Here is a 14848-nt window from a genome sequence, read left to right on the forward strand (position 1 = left end):
TTTTATACTTAAATATTAGTATGAATTCAGATTTCCCAAACTTTGAAGGAAAGGTCTAATAAGAAATAACTCATGGTCCCTCTTTTACTGTTTGGTACTAATTGCTTCATTGTAAAATGTTCACAGATCTGAACTTCTTCAGGCAAAATTTCTGATTAGGTTTTCTATCTGAGATGATAAACATACAGTTGTTTAAAAATCAGTCACTCACCATCCAAAATACAAAGTAAAATTAAAAAATAAAAAGTCATGGCTGCAGCCAGGGTTAATTGCCTTTACTTTTCAAATGAAATTGTGATAATGGTTATACTGCTGAGAAAAAGGTAACTAAACTCACAAGTTTCTCTGGAGCCTTCTCATGTTCATGCATGACCTTGGAGGTCCTTTCCACCTTCATGAACCTAGGATTCCACAGTGAATTGTACCTGGAGTACTTTCACTGCTGTCTTAAGAGAAGTTTGGCTGAATTCCAGCTTATTTTCTACTTTCAAAAATACATAGTTTCATACAGTGAAATATTTTTAGCCATTAAAAATTACAGTTTTTTAAAGAAAACTTAAGGACAAAGAAAAGTACCATACACACAGACACACACACACAAATACACACATTATATACATGGTACTATTGTTGTTTTATCTGAACATCTATTAAATAAATTCTAAAACTTTTGAATCAGTTATAATGGTTGCCTCTAGGAGATGGAATAATAGATGATTTTTAAATTTTATATTTTCTGTTAATTTCATGGAGCATGTAAAATGTCTTATGATCAGAAAATTTGTTGATATACTGATGTAGTTTACCCAAATCTTATTTTAATCAATAACCATAGATGCTATGGGGAGTAATCACCACATAAAACACAAACACACGCATTAAGATAGGGATAAAAGAAACATTAATACTGTTTTGAAAAAGGTCATATAGAGACCCTGAAGTCAGTTTTCCCTGGGCTTAAACTTCACAGAGCAAAGCAATGGTAACACTTGACTTAGGATATAAAATTACACAGATACTATAACTTTGTTTGGGTGACTTGGAAGACAGAGATTAGCAAAGGACAAGTTTCCATTTAGAAGGGACTTTGTTCTCCACAATTTATTCAGTCTGATTTCATGAGTTGATTTTAAGCAGTTCTAGATGATTTTTCACCACCTGAACAGGCTTCTCTATCAATCAGATGTCAGACACTCCTATCTGTGAAGGACAGGTTTCCCGAACTGTCATAACCAGCCATCTTTGGATGGAAAGAACCATGTGACAGCCACAGGTCTGCTCTTTGGTGGTCTGCACATCTTCTTGGTGCTGAGCAGAGATCTTGCGAAACAATAAGAAAAGAGATCCTTCCCCAGCTAAAGGAACTTAGTCTTTAGGTTCTTATCCACCAAAAAGAAGAAAAAAAAAAGACCAAAAAATATGTACCCCCATTCTTTAGACACAGAGATAGAACCATTCTTCCCACTTCTTCCTTTCAGTATGGCCTTTTGTGACTTTTTCCGATAGAAGGCTCCCTTAAATGGTTGCTTGATCCAGACATGTCAAACACATTCCAGGGAAAGCTTTGCCCAAAACATGTCTTTCATTTACTGAGTCAAGATGAGTCCAGCTTTTTAGCATTTAGTGAGGAAAGACTTTCTTGATTCAGCCTCCATGATTTGGGAGATTCAAAGGACAAAACTGTCCTGTGTAGATTGTTAGAGATGAAGCTTCAGAACCTAGTTGAGGAGGAGTGTGTTATGCGTGAGGGGAACATACAGATTAAACATCCACTGCCTTTACCTCATAGTACTGATCATGGTTGAATTTTATTATGTGTTTAGTGTCAGGCTCCCTGCTGAACTGAGCTTCATGAGAGCAGGGACTAAGTATTCCTTTAAGCTGAGCACAGCGTGCTGGGCACACTAAAGGCATTAAAAAAATATCCACTGAATGGATAATTCTGGCCTGAATGAAAATAGTGGTCAGAATGAGAATAATAAGCAATTTCATGTGCAAATAGCTGTCTAGTTATCTAAATTACCAGAAACATCATACAAAAATCTCTGCACACACAAAGTACCCTGTTAATGGGTAAGACAGGAACAAAACTCTGGAATATGTTTTCTCTGAAATTCAGTATGTAAACTTGATTTATATACTAATCATTAATAATAATAATGATAATTTTTATTATTTCTGTGATCCAGGCACTATACTAATTTGCCTATATAATCTCATGCAATCCTCCTAATGAATACCTGAGTTATCAATTACGGATAAGGTGATTGGGACTCACAGTGGCTAAGTGAGTTGCCCAGTGTCCTAGAGTTCTGATACCTAGCCAGCTCTGTCCCACCCCAGAAGTCTATATGCTTAAGCACAATGCTATACTCCCTCTCACCTGGATTTGCATTAAACATCATACATTATTAAAGATTTTACATTTATTCACTTATTCAGGAAACTTTTACTGAGTGTCTAATATGTAGAAGGAATTAGGGATTAAAAAATTAAGATAAGGATACTCAAAGGGCTCACAAGTCATGATGGAAGGAAGTTTACAATTTTAAAGAAATAATTGCAATACTACGCTAGATCTATTATGCTAGATATGTAAACCACAGAAGGGGTGTGGTCAGAAGAGGTTCTCAGAGGAGGTGACTCTTAAAATAAGCCTGGAAGAGTGAGTAGGATTTTGACATGCAGATAAAGATGGGGAAGGCAGTCAAACAGAAGGATCAAGCATGGCATTGCTTAGGTGCTGCAAATACTTGTCATGATTGTATCAGACAGTACAAGTTGCCAAGGGAAAGAGAGCAAACTAGCACTAGGCGCCTCTAAGTCAGTGGTTTCCAAAGTGTGGCTGCTGGACCAGCAGCATTAATACCACTTGGGAACGTCATAGAATTGCCATACTTGATCCATACCAACACCAACTGAACTGGAAACTCTAGGATGGGGCCCAGCAATCTGTCATTTAACAATCCCTCCAAGTGAGTCTGAAGGAGAACCAGTGGTCCAGGTCACAAGAAGTCAGCAGAGTCAGAGAAGGCACTATAGGTTTTTTTCCTACACTGTTGCCTAGTTAGAGCAAATTATCTCAGATTGTCAAGGCAGTGGGATTTTCTTGATGGCAAGTGCAGAAGTCTTTTAACTAGATTGTTAGTCTTCAGGATTTGTTTTTGAAAGTAGCAATTCAATGACCATTTATAAGGTGTAGCAGAACTTATGGTTTCCAAACCCCTGTTTGTGATCTGCATGGGACCTAAAAATGCTCTCTCATTGTGGGCCATTATGGAAAGAAAATGAATTTGTATGATGCAAAAATGGTAGGATGGTTTTATTGCTCTTTATATGACAAGTTTGCGGAAAACGGCAAATAGTACTTTTAGTTTATATCTAGCTGTAACAACAACTTATTATTTCCAAACATTAAATTATGGTCTAGGCTACATGGTCACTTCTTCATGGAATCTTCTTCTAGTAGCAGTTTTTAAATATGCATGCTCAGCTAATTGAAAACAGAGAAACAGTTTTATTCCTCAGAGATTTTTGAAGTAGCATCTGATGGTTTACAATACTGGCTGTACAGCCAAGAGTGTCTTCATTTGGGCTGCTGACCTCTAAAGATAATTCAATAAGCGAGAAACCTATAGCCATGAACTCTGTTTTGGTAGACTCACCAGATAAAGATAAGCAAATATCAAGTGAAAACAAAGTGAACAAAATTATTGAGACTGATTATGGGCAAAGTCCATTACCAAAATAACAAGTCAAAAGTGGAAATCCACTATAATGCTTGTTCATTGTCATGTAAACCAAATACCAGGCTGAGCAAAGAGGTTTTTTCTGTTCAGCTCCTTGCTTGGCATTGACCTACACATATCCTGTGGCTCTTACCAGGCACTATCCATCACTGCTCCACATTCTCACTGCCTCTTGGCTTATCTAAATCTATCCACATTCAGACTCACCGCAAGTACCTGTCCTCTGCAAAACCACCCTTACCAGTTAGTCTGATCCAATAGTTCTGCTGTAGGAATTTCTATTTATTGTTTATATCAGTGTTTCCCAAATTTCATCCAATTTTATGTTACCACCTTTTAAGAATTTTGTTATGATATACCACCTGTTCTATTGTTTACATGAATACGTGGATAGTTTCTTTAAATTGATTCCCTTTTTGCTAAAATAAATGTATTTAAAATTAACTTGATACTGTAAGTGGAAAACCAGCATTTGTCAAACAATAGAAGGCACACATTTAATACACATTAAAATAAATATATAGCTATTTAAGTAAAAAATGTTTTACCCACATAGCACTTTAAACAATCTTGCTTTTTTCCAGTTGTCTTACAATAGAGTTCAAGACAAATTCTATAATATCATATGGCATAGATTCTCCAAGTGTGGGTTCTGGACAAGAAGCATTGGAAACTTGTTAAAAATACAAATTCTTGGACCTAACCTAGCATACTGAATCAGAAACTCTAGAGGCAGGGCCTAGCAATTGTGTTAACAAGTACTCAGATGATTCTGATGCATGGGAGAGTTTGAGAACCACTGGGTTAAGAAATAGATTTTATTGGGGAAATGTATATCTAAGGGTCAGCAAGAAGCAGCACTGATTCCCTGTTACTCCCATCATCTTCCAGAGAGGTGCTGGGCCAAGTGCTGCTGGACACACAGTGGGTCTGTGGCTGGTGGAGGGACCTTGCCCCTTTTTCACTCTTTCTTAAAAGGCAAGCAAAAGGACACACTTGTCAGTGGGGAGACAAGACAGTTTGGGTTTGGGTGCAGCAATTTCCAGGAGTTGCGTGGGAAAACCAGCTACCCAGCATGTATGGGAAGTTGCATCCACTCCTGCCAGGGAGAAGGAGCCTTCATTCCCATGGAAAGCTAAAAAGCTCAGGTATGGCCTCATCCTTGGAGAAAGGAGGCACTCCAGAATCCCAGCTGCCTCACTGTCTGAACATTCTCAGGCAGCTCCCAGGCCCGCTTTCAGGCATTCCTGCCCAGAGACACCCAGTACATACTTTGGGAAGCACCAGCCTCTGTAAATTTAATATATTGATTTCTCTGTGGTATTATACTCAAACAGTTAAGTAGTTCTTCTATTGTTATTTTGTTTCAAAAACTTCCTGTGTTTGGCCTCTAAGCGCCTTCCTGTTTTCCGTTGTCTTCTTCATGGCACTGAGGTGGGTGTTTTGTAGATAGATGCTCAGTAAGTATTTAGAGCCATAACATTTTAGAACTGGGAGGAAATTAAGAGATTATTTAATTCAATCCCTCATTTTCAAATGAGAAAACTCAGACACAGAGAAGTTAAATGACTTACTCAAGTTCACATATTTAGTTAGTGTCAGACAGGGTGAAAAATCCATGACTTGATTCTCAATAAGGCATTCTTCCGATATTCAACAGTAATCAATCAATATGGTCTTTGTATCAGACATGCATGGTACATCCCCTGCACATTATGCCCTTACCAACATATAGAAGCGTAATACATGTGAGGTTTCTTTAAATTTACTACAATGCTTCCTCCTCTAGGAGTATTTACTAAGTGTTTATCTTGCCTATGGAGGAAAGTTATTTATAAGTAACTTATAAAGAGGACTTACTTGACTGACTGAGATGATTTTTCTTCTGAATTACATTCTCATATGTATAGCTTTCTTGCTCTCAGCCTATTCCACTTGGAGTTATGCCCAGCACAATTTACATCTATGAACTGCTGAACATTTAAGCAAATTAAGTGTCCAAAAAATCAAACACAAATTGTATCTTGGTGATTTATGCCTTCATAAAGCAAAACACACAGAGTGTGCCGCGTACAGTCCAGATTTATAGCTCCACTGGTTAGAGAAAATGAATAGACCTCTTCCATGTCGAGAACCGTGCGTGTGTGTTTAATTCTTGACCACGGGGATTTTTCCTCAATGATATTTATCTTACAGATCATCTTCAGTGCTAATATGCAATGTAGGCAGAGAATGGGAAAGATATATAAGAATTGTGGATGGAGATTTAGAAGCTAGTTAGTTCTTACCAGAACCCGAAAAAGGCAGGCAATTGAACAACCCTGGATCTTCCATCTCTACCTCACGCCCGCAGGTTGTGCCGTGAGAAAAAAAATCAAGAGTGCCAAGACTAAACCAAAGAGGCTAAGATAAAACTCAGATCTCAACTAAAATATTTCTAGGACCTCATGACCTTTACACATAAAGTGTCCAACTGAGAGTGCAGGGAACAAGCACATGCGCATTAAAGTCAGAGAAACAGGTTTGAATCTCAAACTCTTCACTTACTGGCTGTAAGCGCCTGTTTCCTTATCTGTAAATGGGTATTAACAATATCTACTTCAAAGAAGTGTTGTTTTAATTAATGAGATAGTGGTTGTGTGGTAGGCAGCCACTAAGATTCTAGTTCCCAGTGATTCTCACCTCCTGGGATTCACGTGCTCCTCTTAGGTATGGACTGAACCTAGTGACTCCCTTCTAGTGCATGGAATGTGGCAAAAGTGATGGTGTCACTTCCATGATTTCATTTACAGAAAGACTCTGACTTCTGTCTTGCTTGCCCTTTCTCGCTCACTTTAATGGTAGCCAGCTCTCATGCTGTGAGCTGCCCTATAAGGGACTCAGATGGCAAGAATCTGAGGGAGGCCTCTAGCCAACAACCACTGAGGAACTAAGGTCTTTGGTCCAGCAGCCTGGGATGAACTAATTTTTGCTAACAACCACATGAATGAACTTGGATGTGGATCTTCCCAGTTGAGCCTTAAGGTAATAGGGAGTGAATACCTTGATTTTAGCCTTATGAGAAGCACTAAGTCACACCAAGATTCCTGACCCACCAAAACTGTGAGACAATATTTGTTGCTTTAGGATGTTAAATTTTGGAGTATTTTTTTATGCAGCAGTAGACAACTAATGCAGGTTGTAAAGTGCTCAGCACAGTACTTGACACATAGTACATTCTCCATAAAGGACGACTGTTGCTGTTGTTATTAATGGCTTTGTGCACGTGAAGATCACATCCTGATAATTTAATTGCTCTACTTCTCCCTAGGCTTCCAAATAAAGAAGATTTGGAACCACAAAGAGACTTTGCTAATTTATGGACAATGTTTTAGCCTAAAATAATGAACATTACTCCTAGAAAAGCAGAGTTTCTGAAAGTAAGATGTAAAGTAAGGTATAAGGCATAAGGTAGACTGTCACCTCTTGAATTGAGAGTCACTATCTTGAAATATATCCCAATCCTGAGGTACTCAGGGGTAAATTGGTCCTATCTGAGCTGTAGAAGGCAGATATTTTTACTGCAATTCACTGTGGCTAAAATTTCAGGTAGCTGCAAAAGACTCAATCTTGCAAAACCTGCTTAATTAAAAACCTGACATTCAGAACCTACAGTGTGTTTTCTTTTGGAGAAAAGCCACATTATAATTGAGTACTGGGCAAAGATATTTCAGTCCAAGGTCAAGTTGTTTATTGTTGTTATCAAAGTCAAGTGAAATTTACCCTGAAAGAATAATCAGAGATGTGGAAACAGATTTATGTACAAGGATGTTCATTGCAGCATTACTTACAAACATGAAAAAAAGGGGGGAGACAGCCTAAATGTGCAACAACAGGGAACTAGCTGAATGATTTGTGGTATGTCCATACTTTAGAATTCCATGAGGCTGTTAAATATTTTTTATAGGACCTGGGGACATGCTTATAAAGTATTTACTGACCTGGGGAAATACTCATAAAATATTCAGTAAAAAAAATGGATATAAAACAATTTGAATGGTGTGATCCAAGTTCTGAAGAAAAAAACATAATTGTGTGCATACGTGTGTATGCATGTGTGTGAATGAGAGTTTTCCTAGACTTTTCTCTCTCCAACCTTCCTGCTCCCCAACACGCACAGTTTATTTCCCATTTCCTGCCTAAATAAGTCTTGTTGCACTTGCTGTTGTTGTTGTCATCAGAAAACAGAGGAGTATAGGAAAGAACAAAGGAAAAAGGAAAGAATTTGTAAAAAGAGTAATTTAATTTACATAGCGTAGAAGGAGGGAAGGGAAAGAGAAGTGGGCTGAAGGGAGACATGGAGCTTCTTAATTGCAAACCCCTGATAGCTGGACCCACTGGGTTACATCACATGGATGATATAAGAACAGAAAAGACTGAGCATATATATATCCCTTTGTTAGCCACTACCAGGTGCCCAAGACCCATCCCCGTACCCTAATGGTATTTCTCCTTCAAAGGCGTATAAATTAAAGGCAAGAGGATGTATATTGGGCCCTGGTGCTAGAGGGTTATTCTTCAATGAAGGAACAAAGAGTGTAGACCAGTTGCTGTGGACCACGTCTTAATCTTGAATCCATTTCTCTGTTTTCTGACATGTAGTTGCAATAAGACTAGGGATGCCTGCTATATGAGAAGTGACCTGCACAGGAAGGCCAAGAGCAGAGCCACCTGGAGCACCTCAACTCTAGGCCTCGAGAAGAATTTCGCTTCTTCTCTTTGTTATGTTCTTCCTGTGCTCTCCTTTGCTTGTGGCTCATATTCACTTATCAGTCAACTGATAAACTCTAGCAATGCATCTCAACCGAGCAGCAGTACCAGTGACTCAGAATCTGGTCACATCTGGGGATCTTGATCAAATATAGATTCTGATTCAGTAGGTGTGGGGTGAGGCCTGAGATTCTGCAGTTCTAACAAGCTTCCAGGTGATGCCCCTGCAGCTGGTCTGTAGATGACACCAAGAGCATCAAGGCATAAAGACTAAGATTAGGCTGTGTGCAAAGACGAAATGGACCACGGACCAAGGAGGCTGCCCCATCTGCTTTTAGTGTAGACCTTGGACTAAAGGCACAAAAGGCGTCTTTGTGGTTTCCATGTGATTCTGTCCAGGTCATCAGGTCTAAAGATTCTAAACGAGAGTGTAGCTTTTAAAAATTGTAATACTGAGGAAAAAAATTGTAATACCAAGTAAAGTGTTTTTGCCTAGACTGCCTGCCCTCTGTATTTCCTCCAGGAACTGAGGTCTGCAGTAGAAATTGGATGATTTCATGATCCAGTGGTTACCACCAGCTTGAGGAATCATAGATGCTTTAAATTTTATCCTTTATGCTTCTTTTTTCTTATTTTCTCTAATAAACATATATTACTTCTTTTTTTATTTATTTATTTTTTATTTTTTTTATTTTTTATTTTTTTTGGGGGGTACACCAGGTTCAATCATCTGTTTTTATACACATATCCCCGTATAAACATATATTACTTCTTAACTGAAAAAAATCAAGGTAAAATTTCTTAACTGGTTTCTTAGTGCAGAATCTCTGGTTTTATGCACATAATGCAGATGATTTTATTTCTTAGAAAATGTCATAGTCTTCATTTTTTTTAAAAAATGATCTTAGGTTTCTGGGAGCAACTAGTGATTGGCTAAAAAATCAGGACAGCAAATAGAATGGTACTGGTTCTGCTTGAAAAAGAAGAGACTCAAGAGGAGTTTTCAGCATTACCAGAGTCAAGTCCATAGAGGACAGAGTCTGTTTAATTTTTTGCCTATTGAGCAAAGGAAAGATCAGTTTGTATTTTAGCAAAAGGATTGGGATTAGCATTGGAAAATCATTTCCCATTGGTAAATGTTCTTAAATAGAGAAGTGGGACTTCAAGGGAGATTTGTAATCTGTGTCCTTGCAGAACTTTAAAAAAATCTATATATGTGAATTATCAAATTTGTAGATGTTGTGTGGGATATATAAAATACCCAAGTGATATATCCTTCTCATCATATTTGGGTCACTTTCATTTGCCAAAAATTAGTGTGAAGTCAGAGGGTGCAAATTAATGCTAGTAATCACAAAAGAAAAATGTAGTTAGAATCCCAACTGCTATAAAGAGCTTAAATAATGCAATCCAAAAGCAAATATAAGTGATTTTTGGTTAACCACAGTTTGGGATTAGCCACACCACTGCTCTATTAGTACAGGTAATTGAAAATTGACTCTGTAGTCAATCCCTATTTCTTTGATTAAATTCTGGTGAATTCCTCACCAGGTCCAGGGGAATACATTCTATGGCCTCACGAAGGCCCTTGTGTCCTGAAGGTCCTTTGGTTATGATTTTGAAAGGTGACAGATTATTGACACAGCAAAATTACTCAAGGCAAAGAAGTTAAAATTTCCCTTTTGATACCAACATACTTCTATTAAAATTTAAATGAACTTGTAATTTTATTGAATTAGTATGAAATCTGTATATAAGTTGCTTTGGTCTTTCTGGGACCTCATGGAAGACTGAAAAAATAATACCATCTTCCTCTTTTCCTAAGGATCTGTATCACCACGTTCATGACATGCTGATGCCATCCTAATTGTGGGCAGTGGTGTATCATAGTAAACACTGACTCATCATCTTCTCCATCTCATCACAGACCAGACCTTCCTGATCCTATCTCAGTGACAAGTGCCACCATCAACCCACCATCAAGGATGACATTTGAGAGCCATCTTTTCCTGCCCCCTCCCCCTCATATACCACATCCCATTAATTACCAAGCCCAGCCAATACTACCTCTTAAATATCTCTTCAATCCATCTTCTTTGCTGCATCTCCACAAACACCTCCGTGGTCTGATTCCTTCTACAACTCCCTAATGGGTCTGTCTGCTTCTAGGCTCACCATCCTCTCCCCTAGTCCAATCTAAGCTATATATGTCAGAGAGATAGATCTTTCTATATCTCAAACCTAATGGTGCCATGCACTGACTTAAAACGCTTCAGTGAAAGACCATATGTTGTGTGATTACAGAAACAGAACATAGACTGTTGGCTGCCTAGGACTAGAGGGGTTGGGGGAAATGGGGAGTGACTACTAATGGGTATGGGTTTCTTTGGAAGGTGATGAAAATATTCTAAAATTGATTGTGTTGATGGTTGGACAACTCTGTGAATACACTAAAAACCATTAAATTGTGTTCTGTAAATAGGTGAGTCATAAGGTATGTGAATTATATCTTCAAAAAAACCTGTTATTTAGAAAAAAAACACAACTCTTCAATGACTCCCCATTGCTCTTCATGTAAAGTCCGAGATTTTTTTGACAGGGTCCATGATGCTCTTAAGGATTTATGCTCAGTTCCAGCTTTATTCATGCCCTATGCCCAAGTACTTTAATCAACCTGAATTACTTTGGCATTACCTTAACTTGATGTTACCTTAACTTGGCATTCTCTATCTTGCCTCTGGATTACTGCAATTCTTGTTCCCTCTGCCATCCTCCCCACAACTCCCCTCCCCCCCCAATTTTCGTGTAGATAATCCTACATATATTTAACGCTCAGCTTAGTTATCATTCGCTCTAGGAATCTTCCCTGAATCTTGGCACTTTGATGCCCCTTCTACAAGTTCCTTGATCTCTGTATTCATCATATGCGTGTGCATTTGCATACTTTCTCTTCAAAACACTCTCTAAGTTCAGTGAGATGTCAGGGACAATGTCTATTGTGATCACTCAGAGTCTAACACAGTGCCTGTACCTATTGGATACTAAATAAATAAGTTGAATGAATGAATGAATGACTTATTCAAGTTTTGTTCAAAGGATAACATTTTTTTAAATTTCTCACCAGAATTGTGTTACCCAGTGTGAAACTGACTTACTTAAGGATGGTATACACCTGTTACTTCTATTTCTTCGCCAGCTCTATACTAGAAGCTCTTTGTCCTTTTCATAACTAAAAAAAGCCATCTCAAAAGTTATCAAAAGGCAATTACCAAAGCCAATGAGTGACTTTTTCTTAGTCTTCATTTTCCCTGACTTCTTTGCAGCCATTAGATGTTGTCTCCTTCTTCTACCTAAGCCAGTGGTTCTCAAAGTGTGGTCCGTGGATCAGCAGCAGAAGCACTACCTAGTACAGTGTTAGAAAGGCAAATTCTTAGGGCTTACTCCACACCTACTGTGTCAGAAACTCTGGTGAGTGGGGCACAGCCATCTGGTTTCACAAGCGCTCCAGGTGATTCTGATGCACACTAAAGTGTGAGAACCACTCTCCTAAGATAATTTGCTTAGGTAAGCTTGCCTTTCCCTTTCACAACAAGGGGTAGAAAGAGTGATCCAGATAGCAAGCTCCCATGGCTGCTCCTCAGCCAAGCTAATTCACAAATGCTCTATCATTTCCAGCCTATGGTTTTCCTTTGATATTGTACCAGCTACCAGGTCACATAGGTTAGGCCATGTGGATTCTTTTTTTTTAATTAAACTTATTTATTTACTTATTTATTGGCTGCATTGGGTCTTCACTGCTGCACACGAGCTTTCTCTAGTTGCAATGAGCAGGGGCTGTTCTTCATTGTGGTGCATGGGCTCCTCATTGTGGTGGCTTCTCTTGTTGTGGAGCATGAGCTCTAGGCGCACAGGCTTCAATAGTTGCAGCACACGGGGTCACTAGTTGTGGCTCATGGGCTCTAGCAGGCTTAGTAGTTGTGGCGCATGGGCTTAGTTGCTCCATGGCATGTGGGATCTTCCTGGAGCAGGGATTGAACCTATGTCCCCTGCATTAGCAGGTGGATTCTTAACCACTGTGCCACCTGGGAAGTCCTAATGTGGATCCTTGAATGAACAGTTTATTTTCCCTGACCCACTCATAGTGGTGGCAAAAACGACAGATAAACATTACTTAAGTAATTCTCAAATTCACAAACTCAGTATAATCCTTTTATTTACAACCCAAGTCCATCTTTTTAAAATCTTATCCTTTATTGTCTGCACAAACCCCTCACAAACTCTTCCCCAGACATTCACAGAAGGTGGGGCTAGATAGATCACTGGCTGCTTCATCACCAATTATGGTTTATTTTATTTATATTTGGTTTTTCTCATTAGAGTACCATTAATCAAGGAGGCCCTGAAGGCAGCATCACTAGGTAGAGGAACCTATGCAGTTGACTTTAGCTGGACTCTTCTCCATTTGACTGAACTCTGAGTGAAATGATAGAAGTGCCCACTTCTACCTTCCTGAAAATTTCTCTTCCCTTGACCTCTGTGATGGTGGTTTTCCTCCTGCATTGACTACTTTTATGCTGGTTCTTCTTTCTCTTTGTATGCTTCACTGAGGACCTTTCCCAAGGTTTAATTAGATTTCAATCTTTAATCCATTTACACTCTGTTTTGGAAAAGTCATCCATTTGGCTATCATGTCTATTTAAATGATTCACAAAACCATATTTCCAATTCTTAACTTCTTCCAAACTTCAAATCCACATAACCAATTATCTGATGAATATTTTCAACTGAATGTTTTATGATATCTTCAAATTCAACAATTTATAAAATCAAACTTATTCTCCCACCATATTCCATTTTACCACCCTATTCCATCTCTTTTTAGTTTGAAAAACTAAGTTATCCTCAAGCATCCTATTACACATTTTCACTACTCTTGTCCTAATAGATATTGTAAGAAACTTCTCTGCCTTTGTTCTTTTTTCATACCCTCTATTCTAAATCCACTCTGTTCTGTGTTGCCATCTTACTTACTTGCTCAAAAATCCTCAAGCGTTATCCATTGTCTAAAGATCAAATCTGAAGTCTTTGATCTGACATTTAGGAGACTTTATGAATTTGGTCAAAACTCCATTTCCAACATCAGTCATCACTATTGCCAACACAATCTCTCTGCTCCTGTCCAAATAGTCTACTGATATTAGCACCACCACCACCACCATCAAACCAAGCAATAGCAGCTAACATTTATTGCAAGTTTACTATGTGTGAGGCACTATGCTAAATGCCTCAAATTCATCATCTCATTCAATCCTTACAACAACCTTGTAGGGCTATTATCATCCTCATTTTGTAGATGAGAAAACCAAGAAATACAAAAAATTGAGTGACTTATTCATGTTCAGATAGCTAGTAATTGGAGGAGATACAAGTTGAATCTAGGCTGTCTATGCCAATAAACTATCAATTCTGTGAAAGTAAGGACTATTTTTACTCCCCAGTGCTTAGCTTAGCTTAGTGTCTGAGCCATATGATCAATAAATATTTTTAAATAGATGTCAAATAATTTCAGATTGTATCCTCTTAACTGTTATGATCCCTTATTCTTACAGTCCTCTAAATATATTTGTTTGCTCCTATTTTTATGCATTGTTTTACCCTGTTAACTCCATTTTGAATATCCATACTGTCATCTCTGTCTTTCCAAATCCTACTCCATTTTCAGGATACTCATAAAGTCCTGGCATCCTTCACAAAATTTTCCCAATAAACCAGTCCTTCTCTGAATTCTGCAGAATTCTTTCTTTTCTGCTTATTTTATTTTCAGCAATTTTGCTTTGTGTGATTCCTTAATTTTTTATGTTTTTTTTTTTCACCCAAAGGAGATTATGAGTCCCTCTAGAGGAGATTTTCAATAATTAGCAGAGTGTTAAATGAATGGATCTTTGAATGTCAAAGAAGGTTAACCAAAAGTTTCTAAAAGGAGAAAGCAATTTACTTGAGACTGTCAGTGATTCTCTGACATTTGAATCATTCTTTATGACTAACTAGTAGTGTATAGTTAGGATAATACTAATGATGTGACAGATAAAAAAAACTCCATAATTTCATTGGCTTAACACAATTGAAATTTATTTTTAATTCATTTAACACTTAATGCAGGTGAGTGGCCTTCCTCTACTTACTGATTTCATCCTGTGCTTCTGTATCCTGACAGCAGGAGGGAAGTAGGGGGAAGAAGCCAAAGAATTTTCACCCTCTTCTTATCTTTCATTGGAAAGAACCAGTCATATGGTCCCTCCTAGAAACAGGAGGTGGAAAAATGGAGTCCCTGGCTGCATGCCACGAAATGA

This window comes from Hippopotamus amphibius, chromosome 8 (assembly GCF_030028045.1).
Source record: "Hippopotamus amphibius kiboko isolate mHipAmp2 chromosome 8, mHipAmp2.hap2, whole genome shotgun sequence".
In the NCBI taxonomy this organism is placed as follows: domain Eukaryota; kingdom Metazoa; phylum Chordata; class Mammalia; order Artiodactyla; family Hippopotamidae; genus Hippopotamus; species Hippopotamus amphibius.